Raw genomic sequence first — 17,642 nt, 5'->3', positions numbered from 1 at the left:
AGGCATGCCTTGATTTAGTCTTTTCAAATAACGAAGATAGAATAACTAAAACAGAGGTCAGAGAACCACTGGCAAACTCAGACCACAACATGGTCTCATTTGAAGTGTTTTTTAAATCCCCAAAAGAAATGACTAAAGCTAAGGTTTACAATTTTAGAAAAGCAAACTATGAAGGTATGAAACAGAGACTAACAGAAGTAGATTGGAGTAAAATAGAGAAAACACCCACAGAAGAAGGATGGTTGTTCTTCAAAAATGTAGTACTAGAGGCACAAAACAATTATATCCCTAAAGTAGACAAATCTAAATGTAAAACTAAATTGCCAAAATGGTTTAATAGATCAATTAAAAAAAATATTCAGCGAAAAAAGGCACTTTACAGAGCATTAAAAAAGGACCAAAAAGAAAGTACGCAGAAAGAGTACACAGAACTGCAAACGCAAGTCAAAAAGGAAGTTAGAAAGGCCAAGAGAGAAATAGAAATGAACATTGCTAAGGGAGCTAAAACCAATTCCAAAATGTTTTTCCAATATTACAACAGCAAGAGAACATTCAAAGAGGAGATTAAATGTTTAAGAGATACAAATGGCAAAATCGTAGATGAAGAAAAAAAAATAGCAAATATGTTAAATGATTACTTTTCACAAGTTTTTACAAAGGAAGATACTGACAACATGCCCCACATGTCATCCAGTTCCTATCCAGTTTTAAATAACTTTAGCATAACTGAGGCAGAAGTGTTAAAGGGACTAGGAGCTCTTAAAATAAACAAATCCCCTGGGCCGGATGAGATCCTCCCAGTAGTACTCAAAGAAATGAAAGAAGTAATTTACAAACCGCTAACCAAGATCATGCAGCAGTCTCTTGACACAGGGGTGGTACCGACAGACTGGAAAATTGCAAACGTAATACCGATCCACAAAAAGGGAAACAAAACTGAACCAGGTAACTACAGACCAGTAAGCCTGACTTCTATTATAAGCAAACTTATGGAAACTATAATAAGATCCAAAATGGAAAATTACCTATATGGTAACAGGGTCCTGGGAGACAGTCAACATGGTTTTAGGAAAGGGAGATCGTGTCTAACTAACTTGCTTGATTTTTTTGAGGATGCAACATCGATAATGGATAATTGCAAAGCATATGACATGGTTTATTTAGATTTCCAGAAAGCTTTTGACAAAGTCCCGCACAAAAGATTAATTCTCAAACTGAACGCAGTTGGGATTCAAGGAAACACATGTACATGGATTAGGGAGTGGTTAACATGTAGAAAACAGAAAGTACTGATTAGAGGAAAAACCTCAGAATGGAGTGTGGTAACCAGTGGTGTACCACAGGGATCAGTATTAGGTCCTCTGCTATTCCTAATCTACATTAATGATTTAGATTCTGGTATAGTAAGCAAACTTGTTAAATTTGCAGACGACACAAAAGTAGGAGGAGTGGCAAACACTGTTGCAGCAGCAAAGGTCATTCAAAATGATCTAGACAAGATTCAGAACTGGGCAGACACATGGCAAATGACATTTAATAGAGAAAAGTGTAAGGTACTGCACGCAGGAAATAAAAATGTACATTATAAATATCATATGGGAGATATTGAAATTGGAGAAGGAATCTATGAAAAAGACCTAGGAGTTTTTGTTGACTCAGAAATGTCTTCATCTAGACAATGTGGGGAAGCTATAAAAAAGGCTAACAAGATGCTCGGATACATTGTGAAAAGTGTTGAATTTAAATCAAGGGAAGTAATGTTAAAACTGTACAATGCACTAGTAAGACCTCATCTTGAATATTGTGTTCAGTTCTGGTCACCTCGCTATAAAAAAGATATTGCTGCTCTAGAAAGAGTGCAAAGAAGAGCGACCAGAATTATTCCAGGCTTAAAAGGCATGTCATATGCAGACAGGCTAAAAGAATTCAAAACTGAAACTGACACCCTGGGATCCTTCAAGAAGCTGCTTGATGAGATTCTGGGATCAATAAGCTACTAACAACCAAACGAGCAAGATGGGCCGAATGGCCTCCTCTCGTTTGTAAACTTTCCAGGCTCATCAAATCAAACCCCAAGACAAAACCTCTGTGTTGACAATATAGGATTGAGTTCTGGAAGAATGGATCTTACCCAGTTCTCTCTTGTTGGCCTGGTAATCATCATCTCTCAGCTCTTCAGAGTCCTCAAGGAGGCTCATTGCATCTGCACACAGAGGAAATGGAGGGGGGAATAATCATTCTTTTAAATGGCAATGTACAAATTAAGAAAAAAGAAGGATATTCTTCTGGTAAGTTGAATATTCAATAGTGCAGAATTTATGAAAAGCCTGCCTTCTCCACTATGTTATCCCATGGAAAACTGTCTGCTATCTCCCTACCCTTCTGTTATTCTGATGAAAGTCAGTCAATGCCATCTCTTCCCCCATTTATTTTAGGATGAAGGCTCAATGCAACGCCTCCCTCCCCATGTTACTCAGGAAAAAGGCAGTGTTACCAGCTCTTGACAGAAGCCATGCTTGTAGTCCAGGGTTTCATCTTGACAAGGTGCTGATGCTGCTTTCCCACTCTTCAGCTGCTCTGTTCCCTCCACCCTGCTCTGTTTTATACCCGCTCCCAGGCAAATGCATTCCTTCCCCACTGAACCCTCAACAAGGACCCTTTCTTTCTCTACACTGTGATATTGTGTGATGCCCTCCTCTTCCAAACTTCCATACTTCACTTGAAAACTATTTCCTCTATACCCTATGGTCCTAATCTATTGAAACAATGTCAGTGATCTCCATTGTTCTTAAAACAGTGCAGGATCACACAGGTGGCCCCATACACAGTATTAAAGGCAATAGAATGATTCGTTATCAGTCATGCAAAATGAAGCACTCTCTGGAATTTCATATCTACAGTACAGTACTCGGCTCACAAACATGTTCATTATAGCAGGTGTTGTGGTTGAGCTGCTTCTTTCATTAGCAGATCAGTCAGATGTTGTACGGTGTGGAGTGCATATTTCTTATTGAAACATTTCACAGTTGTATTACTAAGTCTCTTTTTAGTAGGAAAAAAATAGGATTGAAATACACAATGGGTTGTTAAAGAAAGACCTTGGTGTTGTGAGAGACTCATTTCTACCAGCAACTGGGAAGCAATCATAAAGGTGAAGACTATTCCCGGGGCTTCAGGAATGAGCTATGAAGAGGCTGTTGAATCTGTTTAGCTTGAACAAATGAGAATTAGGGGGACTAGACTGAAGTGTTTAAAAACTTGAAAGGTTTGACAAAGTTAATCCAAACTAATACCTCAAGCACAGCACTGACCCCAGGGCCAGAGGACACTGCTGGAAATGAATTGTGGAAAGACACAGGACAGAGGGTAGAGACACCTTCTCACAGAGTGTGCCGAGGGGATGGAATGGGTTACCAAGTCATGTTTTCAGGGCTGGGATCCTTTAAGACCCGACTTAACAGTTTTCAGAATCAGCTGCTGCACTGATGGGCCGAATGTCCTCCCTTGTTCTGTGTTCTGAATTCTGGATCTCCAGTGTGCTGGCATTGATTGTTAACCTCTCCAGAGTCAGCTGCTTTTCTTGTCACTGAACCATCCCCAAAAAAGCCAGGTTCAGTTTAGTTATCTGGTTTGAGTTAAAAGAATATAACTTAGCAGCCTAACTCTGTTGCAAGAATGCAGACTGAGTTTAAATTATTCTAGATAACTCAAACTGGGATAATGAGTCTATCTGTGCACGTGGAATCAACTGTTTGAGTGGGTTGTCATGGTAATCTTTATTAATATTCATCAGAAAAAATGGAGAATAACAAAAGGGCGATTTTTTTTTTTTACTGCTTCTGAGCAACAAATTTTAGTTTCAATTCATGACAATGTTAAAGTATTTTTTAAACAAAAACCACCGCTATTGCCAATAAAGCCAGGGTGGCAGCCCGGCACACTGCAGCTGACGCTGTTAACACATTCAGTCATATCCTGAGTACACAAGCACAAATCCCCTGAATAGTATTTATATTATATTATGTATCATTTATATTTATATATAATAGAAAATGATGTATGCTCATAACTTATAGGCATAATATCTTAACGAATATATAGACAGCACTATTTTTATTTCAATCCACCACACTAATCATATTGGGAAACCCTACAGAAGTCAAAAATGTATTAATAATAATGAAACATGAAAATGATAATAATAATGAAAAATAAAAAATGTGTAGTATATAGATGTTTTTGCCTTATTTAGCTTGACAGAAACATTAAATACATATTATAATAATAGCTGCAGTAGCACAGAACACCTCCTTGTTCCGCTTCACTGGACCATGTCTGGGAAATTTCACCAAGACTGCATTATTAAGATTTTCAGCATCGCCCACTGTATACAAAAATGTTCCACAGGCCGTAAATCTTAGAGCTATGCAGAGTACCTGTATATGGATAAGGGCTCTGCTCCATCGGGTTGGTTGCTTAGAGATCCTCCAGATACAGGATCCCATCCCTAGAGAAGCGGTATCGCTCGTACAGGGTGGAATCTGGATTATTAATCGGTCCTAGCGATCACTGAACTCCCTCTCCCGATGAAAAGCCCTTCTTATAATTATAGCACCAGCATTTACCACTCTCACTATAAAAGGTGACTTTTTCTGTTTTAAGTCAGGATTAATCTTTGTTAACCTGCTCTGAAGCAGGTTAGTTTAATCTCAATAAGTTACCATGGATTTAAGCCTGAGTTATTATTATCACGTTTTGTGCAATAGACTAAGCCTGACTTTCACAATTAAACTGGGAAGTTTTCAGGATAACTCTTTAAAGCACTTTTGTGCAACAGGCCCCAGGGCTAGAGTACACAGTTATAAACTGAGTGGAGACAGGCTTAGGACAGAGGGTAGGAGACACATCTTCTCACAGCAACTTACTCAACCTCCTTGTGCTCCGTCCTTCGGATGAGATGTAAAACGGAGGTCCTATTGGACGTGACTCTGCAGCAGCAACTGTTGATGTACAGATCATCATTCCCTAGTCTCTGTAGTTGCTTTGGATAAAAGCATCTGCTAACTGACACATTGATTATTACACCCAGAGTCAAAAAGAGCTCGGGTTGAAGTGCTCCTCCAACTGGGCAACATCCCTTGCAGTGGAGTTAACAGACAAGGGAACTGAATCTATTCAACTGGAACAAAGAAGGCTTAGAGGAGACACTTCTCACAGAGTTGGGAATGTTTGAAATGGGTCACTAGAACAGTGTTGCTGCAGAGTCATCAGGATGTCTTTAAAAGCCAACTAGATGAAAGTCAGGGATCAGTCAGCTACTAGAAAAGTATTGATGTTCTAAATTCCCTGATCTTGTTCATAACTTTTCTCAATCCCAGCCAATGACTCACTGTGTGTGACCCTGAGCAGGTCACTTCACCTCCTTGTGCTCTGTCCTTCGGACGTTAATCTTTAAATGCTTTATTGTAAGTGACTCTGCATATAATGCACAGTTCACAGACTGCCTCTGTAAAGCACTTTGTGAAGGTGGTCCACTATGAAAGGCGCTATATTATATTATTATTATTATTATTATTATTATTATTATTATTATTATTATTATTATTATTATTATTATTATTATTAGCTAAAAACACTAGAACATTTGGAATTCAAAGAGAAAGGCATCTTAGCCTCCACACCTGCATTACATTCAAAGGCAGGTACAGAAGCTTCTATATGAAAACAAAGAGTAACTGCATCTGCACAGGAAATAGCACATCCTCAAGTATAAGCACATGCGTCAATTCCTAGTAAGTGTCCCTCCCCTCCACACTGAAAGCATCCCCTTTAGCATTTCTGTTTGGGCTCAGAGACTGAGTCTTGGTTCTGGTTCCATGTTGTGGTGGCTGGTGTGTCTGTCTTTTTCCCCTGTCCACATGGTGGAGTCCTTCATACTGGACTGGAGCTTGTCCAGTGGGTTCAGGTCCAACTACATGGTTCAGGTGATCTAACTTTAATTACAGCTTGTCATCTTTACCCAGCAGAAGGAGGAACTGATCTTGAGTGACACAGATGGGCCCCTGTACTCTGCGAGATGCTGGTGGTGGCTCATCAGTTGTGTCACTATCAGTATCAGCCCATGATATGTGTTGAGCTCTGCCTTTCACATCAGAATCAAGCCCAAGACTGGCCTTCTGATCATGTTCGTGGGCCTACGCAAGTTTCTGTGCCTCAGCCAGTGACCCTGGGTCACAGTTCATAACCTCATGAGCCACTTTCTGTTTTTTCAGTCCTTTGAGAAAGGTGTCAGTTGCGAGCTGGTCCTGTAGTTGTAACTCTACTCCAGGACAGGCAGGGGTAACCAGGCAGCACAACTCTTCAGCAAACTCAGCGGAGGCCTCCTTGGTCTGTCGCAGTTCTCCTAGCTTCGGTGGGTCTTTCTGTCCAAAACGCTGTGACAGTTGTTCCTTTGAAAGTGGCTAATCTTCCCTAATATGTTCTGAAATAGAATAGCAGGACCACAGAGTCATTCATGCTGTCTATCCACCCTCTCAGCACCGTTCCATCCATATGTGCATGCTTGTTGTTCAAAGGGAAGTAACAAAGAGACTTCTTTCCCATTGTAAGTTGCAAGCCTGGCTTGGGGGCATCATGGAAATGTGAGCGGTGACCCTGCCCGATGCTGGTGTGGTTGCTGTTGCTGTTATAGTCAGCTGATCTCATGGGGGTGTAGAGGTTGGTGCTGGGCTCTGTTTCTCAGCATCGCACATCTGGGTCAGAAGCAGGGCTGTATATATAACACAACCCCCCCCCCCACCCCCCCCCCACCCCCACAATACCTACCCGTAGGGCATTGCACTTCTAGTCAGTCCCAGTCAGAGTCAGTTTTAACTGTAGGATTTTCAAGCATTAGTTATTTAAACCAAACCAGTGTATAAAGTGTTTTGTTAGACATGAAAGCAGCAGGTTTCAGTGAGATTTGAACTCAGATCCCCGGATTCAGAGTCCTAACCTCTGCTTTCCTATGATATTTTTTAGAGGACTATATAAATCATTAGTGTCACCCAGCCACTGAAAAGGCTGAATTCATCATACATCTTTTAGGGGCATTGTTATGATCTTTACTCTTTGAAAATATTCACAATAAGTAGAGTCAGCCGAGAATATCTCTCTTCAACCTTAAAATTAGAAAACACCAAACAGCACAGACTGCACTACACTCTATGACCACAAGAGGGAGAGAGAGTAATAAAATGATGCTCTTTAATAGAGAGCAGTGGTTCTTAACCTGGGTCCTCAGAGACAGTCCAGGGGGTCCACAGGAAAAAACTGGAAACTTTTCACTCAGCATTAGCAAAGTGCAAAATCAAAATGTTTGCTTCTTGAATGGATTTGATTTCACAAAGTTTATGATGGATATGTTAACCTGCAGTTCTCATTTTAATATTTTACAATTAATAATTATTTATACTGTGTGACAAAGCTACATAATCACAGCTGTGGCTAAAATGAATTGTTTGAGGGCTCTGTTTGAGAGAAGAGAGACTCTCTTTTAGCCCAAGGGATTTGTTAATTTTAAGAGCTCCTAGTCCCTTTAACACTTCTGCCTCAGTTATGCTAAAGTTACTTAAAACTGGATAGGAACTGGATGACATGTGGGGCATGTTGTCAGTATCTTCCTTTGTAAAAACTTGTGAAAAGTAATCATTTAATATATTTGCTATTTTTTTTTCTTCATCTACGATTTTGCCATTTGTATCTCTTAAACATTTAATCTCCTCTTTGAATGTTCGTTTGCTGTTGTAATAATGGAAAAACATTTTGGAATTGGTTTTAGCCCCCTTAGCAATGTTCATTTCTATTTCTCTCTTGGCCTTTCTAACTTCCTTTTTGACTTGCGTTTTGCAGTTCTGTGTACTCTTTCTGCGTACTTTCTCTTTGGTCCTTTTTCAATGCCCTGTAAAGTGCCTTTTTTCGCTGAATATTTTTTTAAATTGATCTATTAAACCATTTTGGCAATTTAGTTTTACATTTAGATTTGTCTACTTTAGGGATGTAATTGTTTTGCGCCTCTAGTACTACATTTTTGAAGAACAACCATCCTTCTTCTGTGGGTGTTCTCTATTTTACTCCAATCTACTTCTGTTAGTCTCTGTTTCATACCTTCATAGTTTGCTTTTCTAAAATTGTAAACCTTAGCTTTAGTCTTTACTTTTGGGGTTTTAAAAAACACTTCAAATGAGACCATGTTGTGGTCTGAGTTTGCTAGTGGTTCTCTGACCTCTGTTTTAGTTATTCTATCTTCGTTATTTGAAAAGACTAAATCAAGGCATGCCTTCCCTCTAGTGGGTGCCTTGACAAATTGTGTTAGGAAGCAGTCATTTGTCATTTCCACCATTTCAATTTCATCCTTCGTGCTACCCACCGGGTTTTCCCATTTTATTTGGGGGAAGTTGAAATCCCCCATTAGTATGGCTTCTCCTTTGCTACACACATTTCTAATGTCATTGTATAACAGATTATTGTGCTCACCGTCTGAATCTGGCGGTCTATAGCATGCTCCTATTATTATGCCCTTTGAATTTTTGTCCGTTATTCTGACCCATATTGATTCTGGTTTTATTTTCTTTGTCCAGGTTTAACACCTGGGCTTCAAGACTGTTTCTTATGTATAGCGCTACCCCTCCTCCTCTTCTGTCCTGCCTGTCTTTCCTATACAGTGTATACCCACAAATATTATATTCGTCCCCATCACTCTCAGACAACCAAGTTTCTGTAACACCTATCACATCATAGTTACCTGTTAGTGCAGTAGCTTCAAGTTCTAGAATTTTGTTTCTGATACTTCTAGTATTTAGATAAATACATTTAATGGTTGTCTTAACTGGTTGTTGTTCTTGTTTTGATGCATTCTCCCTTCTGTTTTTTTGTTGATTTCTCCCCCCTTCCTTTCTAGTTTAAATGCTTCTGAACCTGCTTGAGGATCTTTTCTCCGAGTAGACTGGTTCCCTTGTTATTTAAGTGCAGTCCATCCCGTCTATATACAGATAGTCCTCGTTGTAGAATGTGGTCCAATGATCAAGACAGGTGAAGCCTTCCCGTGTGCACCACGTCTTCAGCCATGCATTTTGATTAATTATTTCCAGCTGTCCATATGGTCCTTTGCAAGGTGCCGGTAGTATACCAGAAAATACCACAGTTTTGGTTTTCTCTTTTAATTTCCTTCCTAGCTCTCTGAATTTGTTTTGCAGGGATTTTGGTCTGTCTCTTCCAATGTTGTTTGTACCGATGTGGACGACTACTACCGGGTCGTCTCCTGTTCGTTCTAGGAGCCTGTCCACGTTCTCAGTGATGTGCTTGACCGAGGCTCCCGGAAGGCAGCACACTGTTGTAGTAAGGGGGTCCAAACTGCGAATTGAACTTGCTGTGTTTCTCAATATGGAGTATTGTGGATGCTGTATCTATGTTGCAGTGTCTTTTGGGAGCTGTAGTTTGTAAAGTGCCCTACCGTGTCTAGGTAGGTCAACTGTCTCAGCCTGTAGTATTCGTCCTGCCCAGCTGTGACATGGAACTCAAGGGAAGCTATACTTCAAACCTGGGGGCCACAACACAGCACAGACTTATACCACTAAGCCACTTTCTTTCTTTCTTTCTTTCTTTCTTCTTTCTTTTTCTTTCTTTCCTGGGTCAGCACAGCTGTATACCACTTCTTTCCCTTCTTTTTCTTTTTTCCTTTTCTGACCCCCGGTGTTGTCTCTTGCTGTGTCGTGTTTCTGAGTAATGTGCTTTCGGTGATTCTTGCTTGTCTTTCTTTCTTTTTTCTCTTTTTTTTCTTTCTTTCTTTCTTTCTTTCTTTCTTTCTTTCTTTCTTTCTTTCTTTCTCTAATCACTAAGCTACTCAAACCCCACTGCCTTCCGTAGAGTCGCGATTGTTACTCAATATGGTGACCAATGAGTTTGGCGAGGTGGAAGGTGTGCGTCGGGTCGCCAAAAGAAAGACCGAAGAAAGAAAGACAAGACGAAACACTAAGAAAGAAGAGAAGAAAGATTTTCTTTCTTTCGTTCCTTTGTTTCTTTCTTGTCATTTTTTCTTTCCTCTTCTCCTTTCTTTCCCTTTCTCACTTTCCCTTTCTTTCCCCCTTCCTCGCCTTTTCTTTTTTCTTTCTTTCTTTCTTTCTTTCTTTCTTTCTTTCTTTCTTTCTTTCTTTCTTTCCATATTGGGGAGATACTCACACAAACAGTTTGAATTTTGTATAGAAGATGTTTTTTACGTATCTGAGCGTAAGGCAGCGTTTCCCCACAATCTTGTAAACAATCAGGCACATCATTCCGTTAGTCCAAACATTTTGTGCTGTGTGTGCTTCTGCAGCAGGGTTGGGGGGTCAATTCCCAATGGAATTAGAATTTGTTGGAATTGGGAAAAAAAATCTTCAGTTTACAGGATTGGATTTTGAATTGGAACGAGAGGAAATAGAATTGAATTCCATGAGATTTCACTCTCATTTATTTTATTTTTTTTAATAAATTTGAAATCGCCAATTATTGTTACCCCATTTTTCTCCCAAATTGGAATATCCAGTTGTTTTTAAGACCTTGTCTCAGTGCTGCAACTCACGTATGGACTCGGGAGAGACGAAGACGAGCATGTGCATTGTCCGAAAAACATGTCAGCCGCCTCCTCTTTACACACTGCAAGCCGACAGTGAAGCCAACCAGATCTGTCGCATCAGAGGAAACGCAGTTCCACCGACAACTCAGCCAACTTGCAGGCGCCCAGCCACCAATAGGAGTCGCTGGTGCGCCCTTGGAGCTCCCGGCCACAGTTGGCGATGGCACAGCCCGGATTGGAACCAACGATCTCCAGGCTATGGGGCTACAGCACCCTACACTTCCGGTGAAGAGCCTAGCTGGATGCAATGCCACTCGGGAGGGAGCCCCCACTCTCATTTTGCAAAGTCGAATGCCACATGTATTTTGTGCATCTCCATAAACAGTGCTGATTAATACATCATTTCAAAGACTGTGTCTTAAGCAGGGGTCAAAGATTTAAAAACTTTGTTTTTTGCATTTTTGGAACAATTTTATTAAACATATTTTCTTGCGCTGTGGAGAAAAGAATAGCCAGACAAAGTCACACTGGAGGTTTACACCATTTCAAACCACAAATACAGCAGTACAATACTCTTGTATCTTGGTTGTCACTGATTTAGTTAAAAAAAACAAATATTAAATAATGGAGCAATCAAAAAGCAGACATCGTGCTGCTTATTGTGATTTCTTGTTTTTTTCAAAAAAAACAAAACAGAGTGTGTGTTTAATAAAACAGTTGCAAATCGTCACTGCGACCTTGGCATTCTGAGTGCTAAGTCAACAAAATTGAAGAAGAAATTATTTAAAATAAATGCATTAATGTATTAATAATTATAAATATTTGCAATTGAGAAAAAACACCTGGTGACAAATATTATTAATATACGTTAACTTACCTGTCTCCCACTGAAACACTTTTGATTTTACACCTTGTGCTGACAGGCAGAAGTCAGAAGGCAGTGCTTCACCAGGCATAGTCTCACCAGGCATTGTGTTGGCAGGCATAGTTTCACCAGTTATGGTTTCAATAGGCACTGATTCACCAGGCACAGTGTAAGAAGACACAGTCTTCACAGTCCAGGCATCGTGTTGGCAGGCATAGTTTCACCAGTTATGGTTTCAATAGGCACTGATTCACCAGGCACAGTGTAAGAAGACACAGTCTTCACAGTCCAGGCATCGTGTTGGCAGGCATAGTTTCACCAGTTATGGTTTCAATAGGCACTGATTCACCAGGCACAGTGTAAGAAGACACAGTCTTCACAGTCCAGGCATCGTGTTGGCAGGCATAGTTTTTTGGGCATTTCCAGAGAAGCTAAGACAGTGTATTTTTAAGGCAGTTTTGTTTGTCAGGCAGACACAGTCTATCACAGTCCAGGCATCGTGTTGAAGCAGGCACAGTTTCACCAGCCTCTCCTCGTCAATCTGCAGATACATCATGCACTTTGCTTCCAAAACAGTAGAAGTTTAAACATAGAACAGTCTTCACAGTCCAGGCATCGTGTTGGCAGGAAAAATGTCAAGTTTCACCAGTTATGGTTTCAATAGGCACTGATTCACCAGGCACAGTGTAAGAAGACACAGTCTTCACAGTCCAGGCATCGTGTTGGCAGGCATAGTTTTTTGGGCATTTCCAGAGAAGCTAAGACAGTGTATTTTTAAGTCAGTTTTGTTTTTCAGGCATATAAAAAATATCAGTAATCCAGAGAGGAAAAAGAAGCAGCACAGTTCTGTGGCCTCTCCTCGTCAATCTGCAGTACATCATGCTTTGCTTCCAAAACAGTAGAAGTTTAAACATAGAAAAGAACTTCACCAGAAGACGTCTCAAGTGTTAAAAACAGCACTGTTTTATTTTTAAGTTTTTTAGTTTCCTGTTCTACTTTTTCTTGAGAAAAATGTCAAGTTCCTCTTCCTCGACCCCCCGCAGATTACAAGAAAATGCAGCATGTTCAGTTATACAACTCCAGGTCATCTTTGCTTTGAAACCAGTGAGATCACTTCCACAATATACAAATCTGCTGTTTTTATAAAAAGATTTCAGATAGCTGTGTGTGTATTATAAAGAGATTCCAGATGGCTATGTTTGTATTATAAAGAGATTCCAGATGGCTCCAGATGGCTGTGTATTATAAAGAGATTCCAGATGGCTGTGTGTATTATAAAGAGATTCCAGATGGCTATGTGTGTATTATAAAGAGATTCCAGATGGCTGTGTATTATAAAGAGATTCCATGGCTGTGTATTATAAAGAGATTCCAGATGGTGTGTGTATTATAAAGAGATTCCAGATGGCTTGTGTATTATAAAGAGATTCCAGATGGCTTTGTATTATAAAGAGATTCCAGATGGCTTTGTATTATAAAGAGATTCCAGATGGCTTTGTATTATAAAGAGATTCCAGATGGCTTTGTATTATAAAGAGATTCCAGATGGCTGTGTATTATAAAGAGATTCCAGATGGCTTGTGTATTATAAAGAGATTCCAGATGGCTTTGTATTATAAAGAGATTCCAGATGGCTTGTGTATTATAAAGAGATTCCAGATGGCTTTGTATTATAAAGAGATTCCAGATGGCTTTGTATTATAAAGAGATTCCAGATGGCTGTGTATTATAAAGAGATTCCAGATGGCTGTGTGTGTATTATAAAGAGATTCCAGATGGCTCCAGATGGCTGTGTATTATAAAGAGATTCCAGATGGCTTTGTATTATAAAGAGATTCCAGATGGTGTGTATTATAAAGAGATTCCAGATGGCTGTTTGTATTATAAAGAGATTCCAGATGGCTAAAGAGATTGTGGTGTATTATAAAGAGATTCCAGATGGCTGTATTATAAAGAGATTCCAGATGGCTTTGTATTATAAAGAGATTCCAGATGGCTGTGTGTGTATTATAAAGAGATTCCAGATGGCTGTGTGTGTATTATAAAGAGATTCCAGATGGCTGTGTGTATTATAAAGAGATTCCAGATGGCTTTGTATTATAAAGAGATTCCAGATGGCTGTGTGTGTATTATAAAGAGATTCCAGATGGCTTTGTATTATAAAGAGATTCCAGATGGCTGTGTGTGTATTATAAAGAGATTCCAGATGGCTGTGTGTGTATTATAAAGAGATTCCAGATGGCTGACTCCCTGTGTATTATAAAGAGATTCCAGATGGTGTGTATTATAAAGAGATTCCAGATGGCTATGTGTGTATTATAAAGAGATTCCAGATGGCTATGTGTGTATTATAAAGAGATTCCAGATGGCTATGTGTGTATTATAAAGAGATTCCAGATGGCTATGTGTGTATTATAAAGAGATTCCAGATGGCTATGTGTGTATTATAAAGAGATTCCAGATGGCTGTGGTGTATTATAAAGAGATTCCAGATGGAGATGTGTATTATAAAGAGATTCCAGATGGCTTTGTATCCCAGTGCAGCAGTTTCAGATGGTTGTGTATTATAAAGAGCTGTGTATTATAAAGAGATTCCAGATGGCTATTGTGTATTATAAAGAGATTCCAGATGGCTTTGTATTATAAAGAGATTCCAGATGGCTTTGTATTATAAAGAGATTCCAGATGGCTGTGTGTGTATTATAAAGAGATTCCAGATGGCTTTGTATTATAAAGAGATTCCAGATGGCTGTGTGTATTATAAAGAGATTCCAGATGGCTTTGTATTATAAAGAGATTCCAGATGGCTTGTGTATTATAAAGAGATTCCAGATGGCTTTGTATTATAAAGAGATTCCAGATGGCTAAAGAGATTGATGCTGTGTATTATAAAGAGATTCCAGATGGTGTATGTATTAAAGAGATTTCAGTATTGGCTGTGTGTGTATTATAAAGAGATTCCAGATGGCTGTGTATTATAAAGAGATTCCAGATGGCTATGTGTGTATTATAAAGAGATTCCAGATGGCTGTGTATTATAAAGAGATTCCAGATGGATTATGTATGTTCTCTTACTTGAACTTGAATATTGGTAATTCATGTGAGACAAACCACACATGTGAACCAGCCTAATGATACAGCATCCTCCAAGTTAATTATTACATTTGGAAAATCATGTTGAGAATAGAGGGTAAAAAGCTACAGTAAACTTCATAATATTGTTCAAGGGTGCCCTGGAAAATCTAAGTTTTCCACATGTGCTCTGACACTGCTTTCTTTGTCCTTATAAAACTGATTTAATTCCTCCAGGTCCTGGTCGCGCTTCTCTGCCAGCATTTGAATCTTCTCCTCTAGCTCTTGAAACTTCTCCTGTCTTCTTCTTGTATCTTCCTCAAGCTGGTCTATTTCCCACTCCATTTCTTTTAAATTTCTGATTTCCTTCTCATATCTTTCATTCAGCTTATCTACCTTATCTTTCAGGTACTCTTCATAAACCTCCTTCCATTCCCCAATAGTTTTTTCCACTTCCTCGTACATTGTATCAGTGTAGCTGCTGCCTCCGTTCAGTTCCACCATCCTCTGTATTTAATCCAGGAGCTCAGTGACCTGAGTGCGATTCTCCATTTCTTCATTGTTGAAGATGTAATACCTGTTTCCACACCTCTCCAGAAGCTGCTGCAGCCCTTCACCAGCCTCCTCAATGTATTCTTCAATTGTTTTATTCTTCAGTTTGTCTCCTCAGGTGAACAGGGCCATTAGCAGTTTTTTTTTGTTATTTTTGACTGACAATGCACATCGATATTCATGATTTCATTTTTAGTTTGATGCACTTACTAGGACATTGAGATGGGAGTTTTCCTTGCAGTACTGTTTAATGTGTAGCACAGCTACTTACATGGAATCTTATCATATACTACTGGTGAAATCATAACCTGGACTATGTCTCTTTAAAAAGTAAATTTCTCTCCAAAGTAAAATAGATTGCAGAGTGGCACAAATGGGCTAGCACACACTAGGCCAGGAAATGTACAAACGAACTACACATTTGTTGATCCACAAAAAACTATGCAGGCTACCTATCAGTTGAGCTGGCAAGCCTGGAAAATCTCTCTGTAGAGTCTTGAGCAGCTTTATGAACTCCTGGGCTGCTTCATTGCCTTTGCCGATGATGCTGTCCAGCAGGTCCTCTGTCTGCTCACAGGGGTCACTGATGTGTTTGATTGTCAGGTAGGTCCACCAGGAGAGCAGGCTTCGGGAGTGAGCCCCTTGCAGAGCGGGGCTGGGGTCTATGCACTGCACATCAATCAGCTTCCACTTGCAAGTTCTCAGGATCCGGGCTGGGCCGTCGGACTCCTTTTCAGGCTCACAGGCAGCTCCCACTGGGGAATAGGGCTCGACATCAACATAGTTCACAACTGGGAACCAATGGAGGAACAGTAAGTGCTTGCATTCCTTTAACCCAGTGGGTCCTGGAGAGCGCCCCACCCCCTCCCATCTATCCAGCAAGTTTTGTAGGTCACCCTGAATCACCAAAATCTAAAGACTGGGAACACATGGAAGTTATGGATGAATTAAGTAAAAGGAACTCTATTACTTGAGGTGTGACGGTTTTAGTTCCAGATTATATAACACATCACCTTCTTAATTGTTCCATGTGTTTTGAAATTGATGATTTAGTGGTTACTGTAGCAGGGTCAAGGTTGCTCAAGGGTGAAATGTGGCCTACTGGCAAGTAGGGGGCGCTAAATGACATCAATCATGAGTCATCACCAATCAGTTGTGGAGGAAAAGACAGATGGGCCCTTGTGCAGGTTATTGTTGCTGGCAATTGGGTCTATGGGACAGGAAATTACCTGGAAGCCTGCCTCTGTTTTGTTTCTTTATTATTTTGGATTAATACTAGGAAGTTGCAAAACAAATTCAGAGAGCTAAGAAGGAAATTAAAAGACAAGACCAAAACTGTGGTATTTTCTGGGATACTGCCAGCACCTTGCAAAGGAGAATACGGACTGCATACGTAATGACAGACTGCACTTAAATAAAAAGGAAACTAATCTACTCTGAGAAAAGATCCTCGAGCAGGTTCAGAAGCATTTAAACTAGAAAGGGGGAGAAATCAACAAAAAACAGAAGGGAGACTGCATCAAAACAAGGACAACAACTCAGGTAAGAGGCACTAACAAGTAACTATGATGTGATAGGTGTTACAGAAACTTGGTTGTCTGAGAGTGATGGGGACGAATATAAAATTTGTGGGTATACACTGTATAGGAAAGACAGACAGGACAAAAGAGGAGGAGGGGTAGCGCTATACATTAGAAACAGTCCTGAAGCCCAGGGGTTAAACCTGGACAAAGAAAATAAAGCCAAATCAATATGGGTCAGAATAACGGACAAAAATTCAAAGGTCATAATAATAGGAGCATGCTGTAATAGAGCATTGTGAGGGTCTGGAATCAACTCCCCAGTAATGTTGTTGAAGCTGACACCCTGGGATCCTTCAAGAAGCTGCTTGATGAGATTCTGGGATCAACAAGCTACTAACAACCAAACGAGCAAGATGGGCCGAATGGCCTACTCTCATTTGTAAACTTTCTTATGTTCTTATGTTCTTATGTTCTTAAACATATGCAAGGCTTTTTGTTTGTTTGTTTGATAATCAAATCAATACACGTATCTTATATAACCATTAATAGATGCAATTTTGATTTAAACTTGCGTAAACTACTTGTTCAGTAAAACTGCTTCTGGTGTGAGGTCAATTGAAGTCAAGATTGAACGAGGAGCACTGTCACATTCATGTTGAAACGAACGTAGCTGCAGTTTACTTCAGTATCCAGTGCGCTGTTCTGACTTCATGAGCTGCTTAAACATGCAGAAAACGATAAAAAAAACACACCTAATGTAGGGTCAAGGAGTTTAGCAATACCATCCCGTTAACAAGGACTAACTCGGAGATAAACTGGTATTTATTATTATTATTTTATTATTATTATTATTATTATTATTATTTTTATTATTATTATTATTCAAAAGTATTTTTAATGTTTAAAGTAAAATGGTAAGTTTGTTTATCTCAGTGATTGATGGCACCTGTGAGCTGGTTACTTCCTCAGCATTTAAGAGTGCCAGTAAATGCTTCCTGTGTTAACTGTTATTCAGTAGTACTGTTTGTTTAAGTTATGT

Source organism: Polyodon spathula, chromosome 60 (genome assembly GCF_017654505.1).
Source record: "Polyodon spathula isolate WHYD16114869_AA chromosome 60, ASM1765450v1, whole genome shotgun sequence".
NCBI lineage: Eukaryota > Metazoa > Chordata > Actinopteri > Acipenseriformes > Polyodontidae > Polyodon > Polyodon spathula.
This window is presented reverse-complemented; position numbering follows the sequence as displayed.